General features: G+C 47.0%; 1 pseudogene; it reads right to left on the reverse strand.

Moving 5' to 3' along the window:
• Positions 1-346: 346 nt before the first annotated feature.
• LOC135533549 (von Willebrand factor A domain-containing protein 7-like) lies at positions 347-18,617 on the reverse strand (annotated as a pseudogene).
• Between the last annotated feature and the right edge of the window lie 2,988 nt (positions 18,618-21,605).

A 21,605-nucleotide genomic window follows, 5' to 3' on the forward strand; every position in this document is an offset into this window, starting at 1 on the left:
TTTATTCATGACAGATGTAAACTAAAGACTTACATTATGCTACAAAAATGAAAACATCTTACAGTGCAAATAACACGTTGAGAAAGTGCCTAGAGAGAGAGAGAGAGACTGTTGGCAGTTTTTTTTACAAAAGAGACATTCATTTTCATTGTGGCTTTGGCCATGTTTCAGGCTGACTACTTTGCAGACGCCTGCCAGAGTTCACACGTGGATAGGTGTTCAACATATCAGCTTCACACATCGTATCTGATGCATCATTTAGCATTAAGAGGCAGTGTCGACAATGATGTATCACTTCAACATCGCAGTTGTCACAACATGATGCAATGCAATGTCTGCAATATGGTCGACCTGGAACGTAATCCCTTTAGCATTAAGAGGCAGTTTCGGGAAGACAGTCAACACATGAGCCTTACGATATTACCATAACCAAGTGGGAAGGTGGCATTTACCACATAAGACAGAGGAAAATCCACTTGAACGCCCTCCAACTGGTAATTACTAGTCTATCACCCATGAGCTACAACTTCTCCCAAATGCTGACCTCTGATGTCACTTGCTAAGGAAATTAACTCGATAACAGCATTTTCAGCAGTTAAATGCAACGAAACCTTATTAAAAGCAATCTATTTATCTATCTAATCTAATATGGCTTTTGAAAACTATAATTATTGGCAAGCATGATGGCTGTACTTTATGTTTATGGTTGTCGCAGCTGGTTGTCCATTAGCCAAATCAGTGTTTCCCAACAAGTTCTAAGCATGAATGCACTTCACAAAGTTTAAATGACAGATTCCCACTTGGTTATGAATGCAGCATTAGATCAAATAAGTAGGTCTCTGAGGGACGCAGTGAAGAAGGCAGAGACCAGCAGACACACCAACAGTGGGAGGGACAGAGCGATGGAGGGTGGTTCGCTACGGCGGACGATGGAAAACCGACAGGTGCCGACATTCATGGCTCTGTCCACCGCCTCCAGCTCCACTGTCAGAGAACAGCACGGCGTTGAACGCTGCTGCAACGACCGTCTGCTTCAGGTCCGTGTGGGTGAGGCTGCCTACGCCCTGGAGGTGTGTGAGGCTGGCGATGCCTGTGCCATTGACGCCGTCTGTCAGGTTGGCAGAGAGCTGCCAGGAAGGCGGAGCTGCAGGCTGCTGGGTCAGCTGGGCAGTCGACCACCGAGACGCTGACCACCTCACACTGAGGAGGGGTGACATCTGTCACCTGCAATGGGGGAGATTAAGATGAGGAGAAAGAGAGATTCTGGGTCCTATAAGTCTAATTCGCCCAGAGATTTGGTAGTACTTTCTCTGACCACCAGATGCAGCGGGGCTGAGCTTCAACACTCTTAAAGAGGAGCTGAACTCAAAAAACTACTTACTTAGTTGAAAATGGCCTACAAGGCATCGCTATTAGTCAAATACATGTTTTATTAAAACAATATATATTATTACATATTATTTAACTAGGTAAGTCAGTTAGGAACAAATTCTTATTTACAATGACGCCTTGTCCAGATATCTTTTTTTGTTGACAATTTGCATAGAAAATAGATGCCTGCTACAGTGAGTTTCCACTGAAGGTCTTGCCAATAAAAAAGCTGACAGAATGACGCCACACCTACAACAACTTTTTTGCTAAAACCTAATGTTGGTTAAAATGATAAAGTAGTTGAGTTTATCCATTTAGGGAAATTGATGAATGAACTGCAGACAGCCTGTTTGCCCTCCCACCTATCTGGTTCATGTCTCAGGTAGCCTGCAAATGCCTGCATGGATAGAATGCAAGAATTTACTCATATCTGGCATATTCTAATAATTCTAATGTGCCAATGTGTCGCCACAGTCAGCGCCATGATGAAACTTGCACTCTACTAGATCTGAAATAATTGGATGTTGTAAAATTGTATCCAGCCAATCAGAAAATCAAGGCGTAATTCAGGCATTCTGGAAAGTCAGGACAAGGATCCTGCAAAGACACATTCTTTTTTATAGTTGAAATATAGATTTAGCAAGCTGTTAGAATCACATGCCCTGCATACCTTCACAATTATTATTCATCAGTTATTTTTGGTTGAATTAACCTGGATCAATAGAACTCGCCTATTAACTACAAAGTGTAAATAGGATCATTTTGGTCATAGAGTCAGTTTTGATCAAAACGGAGATGAGTAATTGAGGTCATGGCTTTTTACCTGAGGGTTGGGTTTTGATTTAAAATCTCTAGCCTTCACGGGACCACTGCCAGGCTCAGTCGAATCACAGTTGACACTAATTATACAGAGTACAGGTGCAGTTGTGCTTCCGCACAATTATTTCCCAGCCGATCGAACCATTAGCATGCAGAGCTTTGGAATTGTTCTAAAACAATCTATTGTCACAAATTTCAATGTTGGAAAGAATTCGTTTTTAAATTATTATTTTTTTTAAATAAAAGGCTTGGTAATTTTCTGCAACTCAAACATCTTCACATTCGTGAGCTACGGTTAGCATCAAACAACTTTCATCAGAGATATGGATATATGATGATGCTTATGTCTCCGCCCTAACAATGAGATTCTTTTGTCCACGAAACAGAACGGCGGGCTGTCAAGAACCTGGCTTTTACAGGTTTTGGATCCTCCATTTATGTTCCGAGGTTGGACTTCAGCACACTAGCACGGTTAGCAGTGTGCTTAAGGTTAAGATATATTATTTTAAGAAGATAAATTGTTAGAAATAGGCGGGGTTTATGACTTTGTGGCTGTGGTAACTTGTGACGACCAGGCACAACTCCGATACAAAGTGTTTTTTCTCAAAATTGCAGGGATGTCACATGTCTTACTTATAACAGTACACTCATAAACTAATCACTGTAAAACTTAGAGTAGATCAAATAAGCCACATGTAGCAAATAAGTCATTACATTTTCTGTTAATCAAATTCCAACACTTATTGACCTCCATACAAAAACTCCTCATTTGGTGAGTGAACAAAACAAAACCGCCACCTGCCAGAGTAAACAGATTTGGGGACCAGTTATCCCTCTTTCACCTCTTCTCTTTGATTACGCTCAGTGCACGGATTCTTGACCAAACACGTCACGCGGTTGCTAAGCATTGTCACCCAATGTAAAGGTACTGTGGCCTGTTTGGGACTGTGACTCGAGGGACAAACAACAATTGCTGTCAGGATACGATATAGTTTAAACATAACACACCCACATTGAACCACACCCCCAGGTGGCTCCTTAATTGGGGAGGACGGCTCATGGTAATGGCTGGAACGGTATCAAACACATGGTTTCTATGGTTTCCATGTGTTTGATAACATTCCATTCACTCAATTTCAGCCACTGTTATGAGCCGTCCTCCCCTCAACAGCCTCCTGTGATGCCAGATTACCTTGGTGGTGTATAGACAGGTGCCGACATTCATGGCTTTGTCCAACGCCACCAGCTCCACTGTCAGAGAGCAGCACGAAGCGTTGAACGCTGCAGCAACAACCGCCTGCTTCAGGTCCGTGTGGGTGAGGCTGCCCACTCCCTGGCGGTGTGTGAGGCTGGCGATGCCTGTGCCATTGACACTGTCGGTCATGTTGGCAGAGAGCTGCCAGAAGGGCGGAGCTGCAGAATGCTGGGTCAGCTGGGCAGTCGATCGATGAGACACTGACTACCTCACACTGGGAGGGGTGAAATCTTGTCACCTGCAGAAAAAGAGAGAGAGAGAGTGAGAGAGTGAGTAATCATGGTGAATAGGAGAAGAGATGAGGAAAGGAGGGTTATTTAGAAGTGATGGGCCCATACAGTGGGACGGGCCCATACAGTGGAGATGGCCCATACGGTGGAGACGGGCCCATACAGTGGAGACGGGCCCATACAGTGGAGACGGGCACATACAGTGGAGATGGCCCATATAGTGGAGACGGGCCCATATAGTGGAGACGGGCCCATATAGTGGAGACGGGCCCATATAGTGGAGACGGGCCCATATAGTGGAGACGGCCCATATAGTGGAGACGGGCCCATATAGTGGAGACGGCCCAGTGGAGATAGTGGAGACGAGCCCATATAGTGGAGACGGCCCATATAGTGGAGACGGGCCCATACAGTGGAGACGGGCCCATATAGTGGAGACGGGCCCATATAGTGGAGACGGGCCCATATAGTGGAGATGGCCCATAGAGAGGAGATGGCCCATATAGAGGAGATGGCCCATAGAGTGGAGATGGCCCATAGAGTGGAGATGGCCCATATAGTGGAGATGGCCCATATAGTGGAGACGGGCCCAGTAGAGTGGAGATGGCCCATATAGTGGAGATGAGCCAATAGAGTGGAGATGGCCCATATAGTGGAGACGAGCCCATATAGTGGAGACGGGCCCATATAGTGGAGACGGCCCATATAGTGGAGACGAGCCCATATAGTGGAGACGAGCCCATATAGTGGAGACGAGCCCATATAGTGGAGACGGGCCCATATAGTGGAGACGGGCCCATATAGTGGAGACGAGCCCATATAGTGGAGACAAGCCCATATAGTGGAGATGGCCCATAGAGAGGAGATGGCCCATAGAGAGGAGATGGCCCATAGAGAGGAGATGGCCCATAGAGAGGAGATGGCCCGATGGCCCATAGATATGGCCCAGAGATGGCCCATAGAGTGGAGATGGCCCATATAGTGGAGACATAGAGAGGAGAAGGCCCATATAGTGGAGACAAGCCCATATAGTGTGGAGGAGCCCATACAGTGGAGACGAGCCCATATAGTGGAGACGTGGGACCCATACGGTGGAGATGGCCCATATGGTGGAGACGGGCCCATATAGTGGAGACATAGATAGGAGATGGGGCCATATAGTGGAGACGAGCCCATATAGTGGAGACAAGCCCATATAGTGGAGACGAGCCCATATAGTGGAGACGGACCCATATAGTGAGACGGGCCCATATAGTGGAGACGGACCCATACAGAGCCCATATAGTGGAGACGGACCCATATAGTGGAGACGGGCCCATATAGTGGAGACGGCCCATACAGTGGAGACGAGCCCATATAGTGGAGACAGTGAGACGGCCCATATAGTGGAGACGGACCCATATAGTGGAGACGGCCCATATAGTGGAGACAGGCCCATATAGTGGAGACGAGCCCATATAGTGGAGACGGACCCATATCGTGGAGACGAGCCCATACAGTGGAGACGAGCCCATATAGTGGAGACGGCCCATATAGTGGAGACGAGCCCATATAGTGGAGACGGACCCGGCCCATACAGTGGAGACGGCCCATACAGTGGAGACGGGCCCATATAGTGGAGACGGGCCCATATAGTGGAGACGGCCCATACAGTGGAGACGGCCCATACAGTGGAGACGGCCCCATATAGTGGAGACGGGCCCATATAGTGGAGACGGCCCATACAGTGGAGACGGACCCATACAGTGGAGACGGCCCATATAGTGGAGACGGCCCATACAGTGGAGACGGCCCATATAGTGGAGACGGCCCATACAGTGGAGACGGCCCATATAGTGGAGATGGGCCCATATAGTGGAGACGAGCCCATATAGTGGAGACGAGCCATATAGTGGAGAGACCCATATAGTGGAGACGGACCCATATAGTGGAGACGGCCCATACAGTGGAGACGGGCCCATATAGTGGAGACGGCCCATACAGTGGAGACGGCCCATATAGTGGAGATGGGCCCATATAGTGGAGACGAGCCCATATAGTGGAGACGAGCCCATATAGTGGAGACGGACCCATATAGTGGAGACGGGCCCATATAGTGGAGACGGCCCATACAGTGGAGACGAGCCCATATAGTGGAGACGGGCCCATATAGTGGAGACGGCCCATACAGTGGAGACGAGCCCATATAGTGGAGACGGGCCCATATAGTGGAGACGGTCCATACAGTGGAGACGGCCCATATAGTGGAGACGGGCCCATATAGTGGAGACGAGCCCATATAGTGGAGACGGACCCATACAGTGGAGACGGGCCCATATAGTGGAGACGGACCCATACAGTGGAGACGGGCCCATATAGTGGAGACGGGCCCATATAGTGGAGACTGGCCCATATAGTGGAGACGGACCTTATAGGCCTGTCAGCTCTCTAGTGTATCTTTATATATCCACATTCTAGCGTATCTAATACAACTATTTGTATATACACTGAGTGTACAAAACATTCAGAACACCTTCCTATTACGCCCCCCTTGCCCTGAGAACAGCCATATTTCGTTGGGGCATGTACTCTACAAGGTGTTGAAAGATTTCCACAGGGATGCTGGCCCATGTTGACTCCAATGCTTCTCACAGTTGTGTCAAGTTGGCTGGATGTCCTTTGGGTGGTGGACCATTCTTGATACACATGGGAAACTGTTGAGCGCAAAAAACCCAGCATTGCAGTTTTTGACACAAACCAATGCGCCTGGCACCTACTACCATAATCCACTCATAGGCACTTAAATATTTTGTCTTCACCCTCTGAATGACACACACACACGATCCATGTCTCAGGGCTTAAAGTCCTTCTTTAACCCGTCTCCTCCCCTTCATCTACACTGATTGAAGTGGATTTAACAAGTGACATCAATAAGCGATCATAGCTTTCACCTGGATTCATCTGGTGAGTCTATATCCTGGAAATAGCAGGTGTTCTTAATGTTTTTTACTCTCAGTGTAGATATATCTACATATCTGAGGTTACCTTGGTGACGACAGAGAGGCGCAGGACGGCGTAGTTGGAGTCGGACGCCCCGGGGGCCACAGCCTCGATGGTCAGGGTGACGTCTGTTCCTGAGGGTGTGTTCGGGCACCGTGATGGTCAGGTCACCGGTGGCGTTTCCACAGGTGGTCACAGCGATGCTGTTAAGTTAGCAGCAGCAATGGGTGAGCATTAAGTGTCAATACAAGTGATGCCAAGAGAGGACAATAATTAGTCATGTTGAGTCAGATAACCTGGTCCCAGATCTGTTTGTGCCTAAATTGCTTCTACGACCAATGTGTCACGCAACAATGACCACAGAAATGGGCAAGACCATACAAACAGATCTGGGACCAGTCTCAGGATATTCCAGCCCTGATCCCGACCTGCTGGGGACGTTCATTTGAAGTCTCTGTCGTTTCTGGCACTGATTTTGTAGCTGCCTCAGTGGCGTCGGTCATGACGGTGAAGGGAAGGGTGAAGGGTTTACCAGGCTCCATGCTTCTGTCCACCACGGCCTGAGAAGACAAGAACAACAAGATCTGTTGTGTAGTTGTTGTGAGGTCCACTTTTGAATGTGCAGTTTGTTTGTTGGCTCATTTACAGACACACATTTCTGTGCTTAGAAAGTCCATGTTGTAATTTGTAAGTAGGCCACAGTACTACATGTTTAGGGAGTAATAGTCAGTCACGTTTTTCTTTCTGATATGGTCTATAATTGTCGATGACCATGGTTTTTGTCTGACACTATCCCAACATGCAGTATGAACTCCTTCACGATTTACAAATAAAAGGCATTTTTCAATGGAAACTTACCTTGATGGTAACCTTGGAGACGGACATCTGAGTGGTGGACTGTCTCTGGAACACGGTGGAGGAGACCACGTCTGTCCCGTTCAACAGCACCACAAACTCCCCCACAGGGACCTTGGTTACCGTAACTAGGAAGTCTCCATTGCCCATGTCTTCAGGGTACCGCCTACAACCTCCTAACCCTGACACGGTCACCAAGGCAACGTTGGCCACCTTGACAGAGGCTGGGCCCTTTCTGCCCAACACTGATACCAACAGCATGGCAGGCATATGGGAGAAGGAGAAAAGAGAGGAGGAAAGGAGGAAAGAGAGGGAGAGAGAGAGAGGAGGACGAGTGTAGGGATAGGGAGAAAAGGGAGATTGAGAAGAGGACGAGTGTAGGGATAGAGGAGAGAGAAAAGAGAGAGAGAGAGAGAGAGAGAGAAGAGATAAATTATTTTATGTGGCTATGTAACTGTTCTAGGTTCAGATCAATTATTACAAATAACAATTAACTGCTTTTTATGACTTTGATGAAGTAGGCTTTATAAATGAACAGAATGCATTGTTTCGACCCACACAACATCAAAGAGGGCCAGCCTACTTTCTGATAGAGAATACAGTGATGAGTGCAAAACCTCTCGCCGGTGAGACAAACAACATGCACAATGATCATCTGCCTCTAACGGCTGTAATGAAGTGGCAGCTGCATTCATGTAGATGATGTCGCCATGATGTCGCCTTAGTAAAATTGTGATTGACAGATTACCTGCTTGATATGGTAATGATTTTAAGAGGATGTTGTAGTGTTTTACCTGCTTTTGGACGGCCAGAGATGAGGGCGTATCCTGGGTGAGGTCCCTCGAAAGTCTCCACAAAGTCATAAATGAAGGCAATGGTACTCTGACCTGGACACACACACACACACACACACACACACACACACACACACACACACACACACACACACACACACACACACACACACACACACACACACACACACACACACACACACACACACACACACACACACACACACACACTCAAGTTGCTCAAATTGTTCTGGTGAGTTATTAACAAGCAACCTTTGGGATGCTAGACGTTTGCGTAATACACCCACCCATCCACCACGACCAAACATCCATCCTCCTTTTGTGTTTTTTGCATTAAGAAATCTTCTGTCTTATGTAACTATATCAAACATAGCATACATTTGAAGTCTGAAGTGTACATACACTTAGGTTGGAGTCACTAAAACTTGTTTTTTAACCACTCCACAAATTTCTTGTTAACAAACTATAGATTTGGCAAGTTGGTTATCTACTTTGTGCATGACACAAGTCATTTTCCAACAATTGTTTACAGACAGATTTTTTTCACTTATAATTCACTGTATCACAATTCCAGTGGGTCAGAAGTTGACACTAAGTTAACTATGCCTTTAAACAGCTTGGAAAATTCCAGAAAAATATGTCATGGCCCTAGAAGCTTCTGATGGGCTAACTGACGTCATTTGAGTCATTTGGAGGTGTACCTGTGGATGTATTTCAAAGCCTACCTTCAAACTCAGCACTTCTTTGCTTGACATTATGGGAAAATCAAAAGAAATCAGCCAAGACCTCAGAAAAACAATTTAGACCTCCACAAGTCTGGTTCATCCTTGGTGAGCAATTTCCAAATGCCTAAAGGTACCACGTTCATCTGTACAAACAATAGTACATAGTATAAACACCATGGGACCACGCAGACCACCATGGGACCATGAAGATGCTGAGAAAACAGGTACAAAAGTATCTATATCCACAGTAAAACAAGTTCTATATCGATATAACCTGAAAGGCCGCTCAGCAAGGAAGAAGCCACTGCTCAAAAACGCCATAAAAAAGGCAGACTATGGTTTGCAACTGCACATGGGGACAAAAATCATACTTTTTGGAGAAATATCTTCTGGTCTGATGAAACAAAAATCAAACTGTTTGGCCATAATGACCATCGTTATGTTTGGAGGAAAAAGGTGATTCTTGCAAGCCGAAGAACACCATCCCAACCGTAAAGCACGGAGGTGGCAGCATCATGTTGTGGGGGTGCTTTACTGCAGGAGGTACTGGTGCACTTCACAAAATAGATGGCATCACGAGGAAAATAGATGGCATCATGAGGCCGGAAAATTATGTGGCTATATGGAAGCAACATCTCAAGACATCAGGCAGGAAGTTAAAGCTTGGTCACAAATGGGTCTTCCAAATGGACAATGACACCAAGCATACTTCCAAAGTTGTGGCAAATGGCTTAAGGACAACAAAGTCAATGTATTGGAGTTGCCATCACAAAGCCCTGACCAATCCCATAGAAAATGGGCAGAACTGGAAAAGCGTGTGTCAGCAAGGAGGCTTACAAACCTGATTAAGTTACACCAGCTCTGTCAGAAGGAATGGGCCAAAATTCACCCAACTTATTTTGGTAAGCTTGTATAAGGCTACCCAAAACGTTCTACCCAAGTTAAACAATTTAAAGGCATTGCTACCAAATACTCATTGAGTGAATGTAAACTTCTGACCCACTGGATATGTGATGAAAGAAATAAAAGCTGAAATAAATAATTTCTCTACTGTTATTCAGATATTTCACATTCTTATAATAAAGTGGTGATCCTAACTGACCAAAGACAGGGAATATTTGCTAGGATTAAATGTCAGGAATTATGAAAAACAGAGTTTAAAAACGTATTTGGCTGATGTGTATGTAAACTTCCAAAAATAGAAACGTCCTCCCTGTTAACTGTGTTTATTGTCAGCAAACTTAATGTGTAAATATTTGTATGAAGATATCAAGACTCCACAACTGAGACATAAACTGAACAAGTTCCACAGAGGAACAGAAATGAACAATGTCCCTGAACAAAGCGGGGTCAAAATCAACAGGAACTGTCAGGATTTGGTGTGGCCACCAGCTGCATTAAGTACTGCAGTGCATCTCCTCCTCATGGACTGCACCAGATTTGCCAGTACTTGCTGTGAGATGTTACCCCACTCTTCCATCAAGGCACCTGTAAGTTCCCGGACATTTCTGGGGGAATGCCCAAGCCCTCACCCTCCGATCCAACAGGTCCCAGACTTCAATGGAATTGAGACCCGGCTCTTCGCTGGCCATGGCAGAACACTGACATTCCTGTCTTGCAGGAAATCACGCCAAGAACGACTAGTATGGCTGGTGAAATTATCATGCTGGAGGGTCATGTCAGGATGAGCCTGCAAGAAGGGTACCATGAGTGAGGAGGATGTTCCTGTAACGCACAGCGTTGAGATTGCCTGCAATGACAACAAGCTCAGTCCGATGATGCTGTGACACACTTCCCCAAACCACTTCCTCCAACTCCAAATCGATCACGCTCCAGAGTACACTGCTCATTCCTTTGACGAAAGATGTGAATCCCACTCATCATCCCTGGTGAGACAAAACCGTGACTCATCAGTGAAGAGCACTTTTTGCCAGTCCTCAGTCTGGTCCAGCGACGATGGTTTGTGCCCATAGGCGACGTTGCTGACGGTGATGTGATGTCTGGACCTGCCTTACAACAGGCCTGCAAGCCCTCAGTCCATTCTCTCAGCCTATTACGAACAGTTTGAGCACTGATGGAGTGGATTGTGTGTTCCTGGTGTAACTCGGGCAGTTGTTGTTGCCATCCTGTATCTGTCCCGCATGTGTGATGTTCGGATGTACCGATCCTGTGCAGGTGTTGTTACACTTGGTCTGCCACTGCAATGACGATCAGCTGTCCGCCCTGTCTCCCTGTAATGCTGTTTTAGGCGTCTCACAGTACGGACATTGCAATTTATTGCCCTGGCCACATCTGCAGTCCTAAGGCACGTTCGCACAGATGAGCAGGGACCCTGGGCATCTTTCTTCTGAGTCAGTTGAAAGGCCTCTGTAGTGTCCTAAATTTTCATAACTGTGACCTTAATTGCCTACCGTCTGTAAGCTGTTAGTGTCTTAACGACCGTTCCACAGGTGCATGTTCATTAATTGTTTATGGTTCATTGAACAAGCATGGGAAACAGTGCTTAAACCCTCTACAGTGAAGATCTGTGATGTTATTTGGATTTTTACGAATTATCTTTGAAAGACAGGGTCCTGAAAAATTGACATTTCTTTTTTTGAGTTTATTTGGTGCATGTGACACATTTGAATGGATTATTTAAACCCAGGTCTGGGCTCTGTGTGTATCCAGGCTGCTATCTAGTGTTGAGCGTGAGCATAACACACATATTTAATAGAACAGACGTATCTCTATGGTAACCCACCAGTGACCTTCAGTGTGTAGGGCTGGTTGGAGTTCATGCTGATTTCCCATAATCCTGTCTGTTTGTTGGAGGCCAGACGGACCCGGAAGAGGTTTCCCACCGTCTGGACAGTCCCCAGTTCCCCGTTGGCCTCGTTCTGTTTCTGGGTCACACCTGTAGGGGCAAGGAGGGTGACAGTCAAATAGGATGACAGTCAAACATACTGTCAATGGGATATACCTGGTTCATGATACCTTGTTGAAATATGCTTTGTGCCTTAAAAACATTAAGATCGCTACATACGTAAACACGCAAAACAGGTCAACTGTAACCATTAAGGAGGGAAAACTAACCATAGATCAGTGTCTAGGGGAAATGTCATCCTATTCAGTTAGGTGAACCTTTACCTGAAAACTGATATTAGATCAGTGTCTAGGGGAAATGTCATCCTATTCAGTTAGGTGAACCTTTACCTGAAAACTGATATTAGATCAGTGTGTAGGTGTTGGAGGTTCCCACCTGCAGGGTTCTTCAGGGTGAAGGTGAGGGACTATCCAGGGATGTTTGAGGTTCTTACCTGCAGGGTTCTTCAGGGTGAAGGTGAGGGACTTTCCAGTGATGTAGATGGTGATGTTGTTCAGAGACTCGTCCAGCAGGAAGGAGAATGTCTCAGCTTTGCCTGGGTTCCTCGCTCGCTGTAGGACTGTCACCTGAGGAGGAGGAGGAGGAGGAGGAGGAGGAGGAGGACAGAATGAGAGAGGAGGATAGAAATGGTATGTTTAGTTTTTTTTGTAACTTGGAGGATTTAATTTTCATAGATATAACAATTATGTCTAGGCATTTCTAAAATTCATTATTTATCAAGCATGTGTTTTTTAATTGATCAAGTTTTGAATTATTCCAAATCAACTACTGATCCAAATCAAAATGGCCACCAGTGTTGACTCACCAGAGCGGAGGTGGAGGAGTCGATGATGACGTCAGTGGCCTGGGGCAGATTTTCCTTGGTGACTCCAATGGCCTGACCACCAGACGCCAGCGCCAGGTCCTTGTAGGTCTCGAATGTAGCTGCCCTGGACTCTACTCCACTTCTCCTCCTTCTAGCACCAGCACCATCACCAGTCATGAAGAAAGACACCTGGAGAGACACATAGGTGTGTTTGAGAGAGTTTGCCTGGTCGTATTCATTAGGCACCAAACGAAGAAAGAAAGAAAAAAGGCAATGACTACTTGTCCAATAAGAATGGCTTGTTATTGTTTGCCGTTGGAAAACATTTTGCTGCGTTTTGCTACTGTGTGCTCTAATTAACAAGATCCTGAACTGCAGGACATGGTTTCTTCTAAAACAGGAAGTGTTTGAGGAGGTGTTTGAGGAAGTGCTCACAGTTGACTTGGTGCTCCTGATCAGGGCCAAGATGGTGTCCCTTAACGCAATGTCCTTGGCAACGGCATCTGTGAAAACATAGATGTGGGACGACGCAGGGGCACCGGTCAGCGCCAACTGGAGAGAGAGAGAGATAGAGAGAGAGAGAGAGAGAATGCTTAGTGTCTTTATTTATTGTCAGGTGCACTATAAACAAAGAATGAGACTATATCTGAAAGCTGATTGGAATATAGCCATGTCAATCACTGTACCTGTAGACCTGATAAGCACATCTCAGGGAGGTCTCCGCCCCCATCAGCTTTGAGTTTAGCGATCTCTGTTTTCATAACATCAGGGTTTGTCGTTCTTATCAGGGGTCCGAACTCTACACACACACACAAACACACACTGATCACTAACCACTTCCTGACTTAACCACACATCACACAGGCATTTTGGTGAATGCCAGAGTTTGTCAGTGATGTTTTGCTAAGGAGAATGCTTGGTGGAGTGTAACGCCAGCTTTACTTGGGTCGTTGAATGGGACCAGGATGTACTGGGAGGGCTCGTCCTGCGTTCCCTTTTTGCTGTCGATGATCTCATTGACGACTCTCTTGGCTTCAAGGATGTCATCCTTCATGCTCCCCGTGGTGTCGATCACAAAAGCAACCACTGCTGATCGCGCTATGCCCATGAAGCTGTGGGAGAGAGAGAGAGATGAGAGAGATTGTGAGTAACTTCAACATGGGTATTTCCCTCTTCCCCTCCACTCCTGCCCTTCTCCCCCTCTACCCCTCTCCTCCCCTTCACCCCCTCTACCCCTCTCCTCCCCTTCACCCCCTCTCCTCCCCTTCAACCCCCTCTACCCCTCTCCTCCCCTTCACCCCCTCTACCCCTCTCTTCCCCTCTACCCCTCTCCTCTCCTTCACCCCCCTCTACCCCTCTCTTCCCCTTCACCCCCTCTACCCCTCTCTTCCCCTTCACCTCCTCTCTCCTCCCCTTCAACCCCCTCTACCCCTCTCTCCCCCTTCACCCCCCTCTACCCCTCTCTTCCCCTTCACTCCCTCTCCTCCCCTTCAACCCCCCTCTACCCCTCTCCTCCCCACCTCCCCCTCTACCCCTCTCCACCCCTTCTCCCCCATCTACCCCCTCTCCTCTACCCCTCTCCTCTCCTTCACCCCCTCTACCCCTCTCTTCCCCTTTACCCCCTCTCCTCCCCTTCACCCCCTCTACCCCTCTCCTCTCCTTCTACCCCTCTCTTCCCCTTCACCCCCTCTCCTCCCCTTCACCCCCCTCTACCACTCTCCTCTCCACCCCCTCCCACCCTCTCCGTACCGTAGGTAGTTGTTGTCACCGGCGGCTCCCCGGATGTCGTCCAGCAGCCGGAGGGTTGCGGTCGTTGCCACGGTGACAGCAGCAGTGTGCAGGGCCACGTTGTCAGATCGACGCTCATCCTTGCTGATGCCCCCGCGAGGAACCTCAGAGCTGGTCAGGTCAGCTGCACCGCCATGACTACACTTACCTGGGGGAGGAGAGGTGATGATGGGTGTTATACAGAGAGTGTGTGGGTATCTGGGGAAGGTAGTGTGTGTGTGTGTGTGTGTGTGTATACCTTTAGGCTTAGCTGCGGAGAAGATCCCCATGTACCCAGAGGTGAGTTTCTTCTCATTAAGGATGTTAGGCAGGATGGAGTTGGAACAGAACCCCCCACTGACACAGTCACTGCAGGTCGGGGTGCTGACATCTACCGAACCAAATCACAATGTTTTCTTATAAAATAACAGTTAACTAAATTGTCAAGGAACATCATTTACCACCACAAATCATTAACCCCCCCACACACACACACACACTCTCCTAAACCCTAAATGGGCATGGTAGTCCTTTCTCTTACCCATAATTCCCTCAGACTCTTCAGCTTTATCTCGCTCTGTTGAACATAGGAGATTATATGTGTTTGTGTCCCTTTCTGTCTGCCCTTTAGACTCCCTGTAAACAATTAATGACCTCACTTTCGCAAGAAGCCAGAGGTAGCAGCAGATTTCTCTCTTCGTCTCTCCTTTTTAATCTGCTATCGTACTTTTCTCTAACATTCCAAGCACGCCTCCCTCCTTCCCTCCTGCAATACCACCCCCCTCCTTCCCCCTTCCTTCCCTGCCCTACCACCCCCTCCCTCCTTCCTTCCCTGCCCTACCACCCTCTCTCCTTCCCTGCCCTACCTACATCCGTCCAGTTGGATCCCATGCCTAGCTGTCCTCGTTGCTACATTAACTCAAGCCCTCCCTACCTGCCAGGTTTTCCAGTGGGAGATCGGGGCGGATCAGGTTGGCGTAGGGTTCAGTGTATCCCAGGTCCACCCAGTTACTGTGGCTGTAGAAGTCCTGACAAAACACAAGCATGTATTATATACCAAGTCTGTGTCTGAGGGAAAGCCATCTATCTAATTCCCTCTTACAGACACCTCTAGACAGAAGATAACTGGGTTCAGATGGTAACACTTGAGCCAAGGTGAAATATGAAATGAGAGATGAGGTGAGACAGATGTCCCCCCCCATCTTCCTCAATACTTTTATTCCTTACCTGATCTCCCTTCATTCCTGGAAGTTCAGACTTTCTCCCTCTTTCCCTTCCACCCCCTTTCCCACTCATCTCTCTCCCTCTCCACTCTCTCCTCCCTCTCCCTCTCCTCTCTCCTCCCTCTCCCACTCCTCCCTCTCCCTCTCCCTCTCCACAATCTCCTCCCTCTCCCTCACCACTCTCTCCTCCCTCTCCCTCACCACTCTCTCCTCCCTCTCTCTCTCCACTCTCTCCTCCCTCTCCCTCTCGCTCACCACTCTCTCCTCCCTCTCCCTCACCACTCTCTCCTCCCTCTCCCTCTCCCACTTCCTTCTCTCCCTCTCCTCTCTCCTCCCTCTCCCACTCCTCTCCCTCCCTCTCCCACTCCCCTCTCTCCCTCTCCTCTCTCTCCTCCCTCTCCCACTCCTCTCCCTCCCTCTCCCACTCCTCTCCCTCCCTCTCCCACTCCCCTCTCTCCCTCTCCTCTCTCTCTCCCTCTCCCACACCTCTCCCTCCCTCTCCCACTCCTCTCCCTCCCTCTCCCACTCCCCTCTCTCGCTCTCCTCTCTCTCCTCCCTCTCCCACTCCTCTCCCTCCCTCTCCCACTCCCCTCTCTCCCTCTCCTCTCTCTCCTCCCTCTCCCACTCCTCTCCCTCCCTCTCCCACTCCTCTCTCTCCCTCTCCCACTCCTCCCTCTTCCTCATTCTCTCTCCTTCTCTCCTCTCTCTCTCCCTCTCCCACTCTCCTCTCTCCCTCTCCTCTCTCTCCTCCCTCTCCCACTCCTCCCTATCCCACTTCCACTCCTCTCCCTCCCTCTCCCACTCCCCTCTCTCCCTCTCCTCTCTCTCCTCCCTCTCCCACTCCTCTCCCTCCCTCTCCCACGCCTCTCTCTCCCTCTCCCACTCCTCCCTCTTCCTTGTTCTCTCTCGTTCACTCCCCTCTCTCCCTCTCCTCTCTCTCCTCCCTCTCCCACTCCTCCCTATCCCACTTCCACTCCTCTCTCTCCCTCTCCCTCTCCTCTCTCTCCTTCTCTCTCCCCTTACCTGCAGACAGGTCTCTAATCACACTGGTGCAACAAAAACATTTGTTATTTTAATTCTTAATTTATTTGAAAAAAAAAACTTTCATTTTACTAGGCAAGTCTTAAGAACAAATGTTTAATTACAATGATGGCCTACTGGGGAACATTGTTCAGGGGCAGAGAGACAGATTTGTACCTTTTAGCTCAAGGATTTGATCCAGCAACATTTTGGTTACTCGCCCAACACTATAACCGCGAGGCTACCTACAGCGCCATACACAAGTTAGGAGCACAACAAAACATTTAGGAGCACTAGAAAAGAGTTGTACTGTGTACAGTCCTCTCCCCAGTGTCTCTCTAGCTACCTGTAGTGTGTACAGTCCTCTCCCCAGTGTCTCTAGCTACCTGTAGTGTGTACAGTCCTCTCCCCAGTGTCTCTCTAGCTACCAGAAATGTTTGCATATTCCCTCTTTCACCCCCTCTCTCTCCTCTTACCTGTAGTGTGTGTAGTCCTCTCCCCAGTGTCTCTCCTCTTACCTGTAGTGTGTGTAGTCCTCTCCCCAGTGTCTCTCCTCTTACCTGTAGTGTGTGTAGTACTCTCCCCAGTGTCTCTCTAGCTACCTGTAGTGTGTGCAGTCCTCTCCCCAGTGTCTCTCTAGCTACCTGTAGTGTGTGTAGTCCTCTCCCCAGTGTCTCTCCTCTTACCTGTAGTGTGTACAGTCCTCTCCCCAGTGTCTCTCCTCTTACCTGTAGTGTGTACAGTCCTCTCCCCAGTGTCTCTCCTAGCTTACCTGTAGTGTGTACAGTCCTCTCCCCAGTGTCTCTCTAGCTACCTGTAGTGTGTGTAGTCCTCTCCCCAGTGTCTCTCCTAGCTTACCTGTAGTGTGTACAGTCCTCTCCCCAGTGTCTCTCCTCTTACCTGTAGTGTGTGTAGTACTCTCCCCAGTGTCTCTCTGGCAGCCTGGAAGTTCTCCTTTTGTACGTTGGCCTTGATGCTGGCCACCCCGTCGGTTATAAGGCGCCGGCCCTCAGCAAACGCCTCTGAGTTGAAGTGATGGGCTGGGCTGTTATTATAAAAATTATGATCAATTGGTTTTATATAGAAAACGGCTGTAGGAGTGATATACCAAATGTTCACTTGGACTGGCACAATAATGACAATGATTAATTGTTTATATAGTTCATAAATTAGATCCACGAGAAGAAGGGTCATGTGACATGTGCTGGATAAGGAAACTACTTTTTTTTTAAACTAGTTAAATACATTTTTTATAAAAATCATGTTGCATTACTGTGCTATTTTCAAGCACTCCAAGCATTTTACATAATAATGGAACCTCATCCTCTATCAATGGAGCACCAACCTGTTGACATAATAAGGGAACCTCATTCTCTATCAATGGAGCACCAACCTGTTGACATAATAAGTGAACCTCATTCTCTATCAATGGAGCACCAACCTGTTGACATAATAAGGGAACCTCATTCTCTATCAATGGAGCACCAACCTGTTGACATAATAAGGGAACCTCATTCTCTATCAATGGAGCACCAACCTGTTGACATGATAAGGGAACCTCATTCTCTATCAATGGAGCACCAACCTGTTGACATAATAAGGGAACCTCATTCTCTATCAATGGAGCACCAACCTGTTGACAAAGTCTCTGTCCACCTGTCCGTTCTGTATGTAGATCTCATTCAGGGCAGATTTGAACTTAGCTGCTGACACTTCACCTGTTGCTTTGGGTCCCAGGCAGGCCTGGACCAGCTCCTCAGCAGAGTTACCCTACAGGGAAAGGTCAGAGGTTAAAGGTTAGACATTCTGACACACTACTCTATTTTCTTAATCTTGCTCTTTCACACCCCACACTGACACAGTCACTGCAGGTCGGGGTGCTGACATCTACCGAACCAAATCACAATGTTTTCTTATAAAATAACAGTTAACTAAATTGTCAAGGAACATCATTTACCACCACAAATCATTAACCCCCCACACACACACACGCACACGCACACCGCACACACACACACACACACACACACACACACACACACACACACACACACACACACACATACACACACACTTACCGTGGGGGTTGAAGTCTCGTCCCTCTGTCTCGGCGATGGCTCGGCACACCTCTGTGACCTTCTGTAGCACGGCCGTTCCCGTGATGCTGACGTGGGTGGAGGCTCCGCCCCCAATGGGAGCAAACGCCCAGGCTCCTCCTGATAGGACCAGGGCCAGGAAGGACACACCCAGCACCGGTGACATCATCAGTCTTTGGGGAGTGGGGGGTGGCTGGTGGATGGAGGGGTGAGTGAGCGAGAGAGAGAGAGCAAGAGAGAGAGAGAGAGAGAGAGAGAGAGAGAGAGAGAGAGAGAGAGAGAGAAAATCCCTGACCCAGCCCCTGTTGTTAAACCTCTTGGCCACGACACAACATGTCCTATATTGAGGGTGTAGTTAGTATGCAGAAGCATCTTTATGATACATCAGTAAAATGTAATTAGACGTTGTCAAAACTGATTAGAGACCAGTGCTTAGCCCCTGTCCTGGCACATACTGCATTTCCTATTACCTAGGAGCATACAGAGATGTGTCTTCCTAGGCTGTTATCCCCCCACAGTGTTCTCCTCAGAGATGGTGTTTGGCTGAACTCAACCAGGGCCGTTTGTACTCGATATCCTTTAGCTGAATACCTTTAGTTCCCAGAGTGTTAAAGGGCGAACATTGAACTGAAAGGCTGGTGGGAAATGGAACAATTCTGCTCCTTACTGCTGCTTTCTGTCCGAGATGAAATGTATGTCATATGTAGAATCCTATGTATACTATATATCATGGTCGTATGAATTATGTACAACCCTCTCAATCTGTATACATTCTTGGTTTAAATATATATATATCATCCCAGGGTGTACACAGATTGACAGGATTGTACAAATATGACCATTAATTGATTGTCTGTATTCAATTCATTTATTCAATCTTTCCACTGAACTGATAAATGTTGAGAAAATATATTTTGACAAAGCACCAAAAACTGAGAATATTGTTAAAACAAACAATTTAAAAAACGTAATTTATTATAATCTAAGAACTAAAACCATTTACCATTTAAATGACATAAATAATGGTACACAAAATGAAAATGAAGACCTCTGAATTGTTTTGTGATATAATAACACCAGTTATGTGAAGAAACCTTCTCAAAGCTTCCATACCTTCTCAGGTTATTTGAGCGTAGTTGGATCTCTTCCTCTTTCCCTGTCTCTGTTGCAGCAGTAACCCAAAGTGTAGAGGAACACTGGAAGAAACAGTACACCTGTATATATACTGGACTGTACCGCCAGGCAGGGATGGAGGAGGGTGAGGTCTGTGTGTTACAGTACACACTAATCATTAACTTCTAGGGTTTTCCATGGCCACAACATATCCAATCTTCTTATCAGATGTCAATCAATCAATGTGGACCATGAGGGGCAGGGCTACCCTGAACCTAACCTGGTAACAACATCATTACCTAGATTACCTACAAATCATTAACAACACTACCAGTCAAAAGTCTGGACACACCTACTCATTCCAGGGTTTCCTTTATTTTTACTCTTTTCTATGTTGTAGAATAATAGTGAAGACATTAAAACTATGAAATAACACATAAAACATAACCAAAAAAGTGTTAAGCAATTCAAAATATATTTTATATTTGAGATTCTTCGAAGTAGCCACCCTTTGCCTTGATGACAGCTTTGCACACTCTCTCGCCATTCACTCAACACACACACATAGGTCAGGATCTTTACTGGCGATTGAGTAAAGCCAGTGTGTCTATATATGTGGATGACTCAACACTATACATGTCAGCTACTACAGTGACTGAAATGACTGCCACACTTAACAAAGAGCCTCAGTCAGTTTCAGAATGGGTGGCAAGAAATAAGATAATTCTAAATATTTCACAAACTAAACTTTCTTGACATTGCTATCAACAAGACAAGTCCTACAGGCCCTAGTTCTGTCGCCCCTTGACTACTGCTCAGTCATATAGTCAAGTGCCACAAAGAAGGACATGGACACATTACAATTGGACCAAACAGAGCAGCATGACTGACACTTAGATGTACACAGAGAGACAGCATTGATAATACACATGTCAAGCTCTCCTGGCTCATGGTGGAGTAGAGATGAACTGCACCACCACTTGTCTTTGTGAGAGGTATTGACAGGTTGAAATCACCAGCTGTCTATTTAAGCGCTCAGCTCAAACACTCATACATACCCCACAATACATGCCACCAGAGTTCTCCAAGTCCAAATAATAATGTGTTGTATTATATTATTGCATTTAATTGTGATTGGACCCCAGGAAGAGTAGATGGGGCCTTGGCAACAGCCAATGGGGATCCATAATAAATACAAATACACACACAAAATACTGTATTCAGACTTTGTTGGAGGGATTGTCCAAGCAGAATCATTAAATATCTTTCTTGATTGTAAATCAGTAATGAGGTTTGAAAGAATTCTGAATGGTTTTATGGTACTAGTTTCACAGGAAGTCTGAGGAGATGACTATTGATGTTAAAGAAGGTGATTACTTTGAAAGGAAACTTATTAAAGATATTTTTTCATTTTTTTCCTCTCAGATGGTAACATGATTCTCTATGGTTCAGGACAGGCAGTGGTTCAGGACAGGCGGTGGTTCAGGTCAGGCGGTGGTTCAGGACAGGCGGTGGTTCAGGACAGGCGGTGGTTCAGGACAGGCGGTGGTTCAGGACAGGCGGTGGTTCAGGACAGGCGGTGGTTCAGGACAGGCGGTGGTTCAGGACAGGCGGTGGTTCAGGACAGGCGGTGGTTCAGGACAGGCGGTGGTTCAGGACAGGCAGT

This window comes from Oncorhynchus masou, unplaced genomic scaffold (genome assembly GCF_036934945.1).
Source record: "Oncorhynchus masou masou isolate Uvic2021 unplaced genomic scaffold, UVic_Omas_1.1 unplaced_scaffold_2440, whole genome shotgun sequence".
NCBI classification, from domain to species: Eukaryota; Metazoa; Chordata; class Actinopteri; order Salmoniformes; family Salmonidae; genus Oncorhynchus; species Oncorhynchus masou.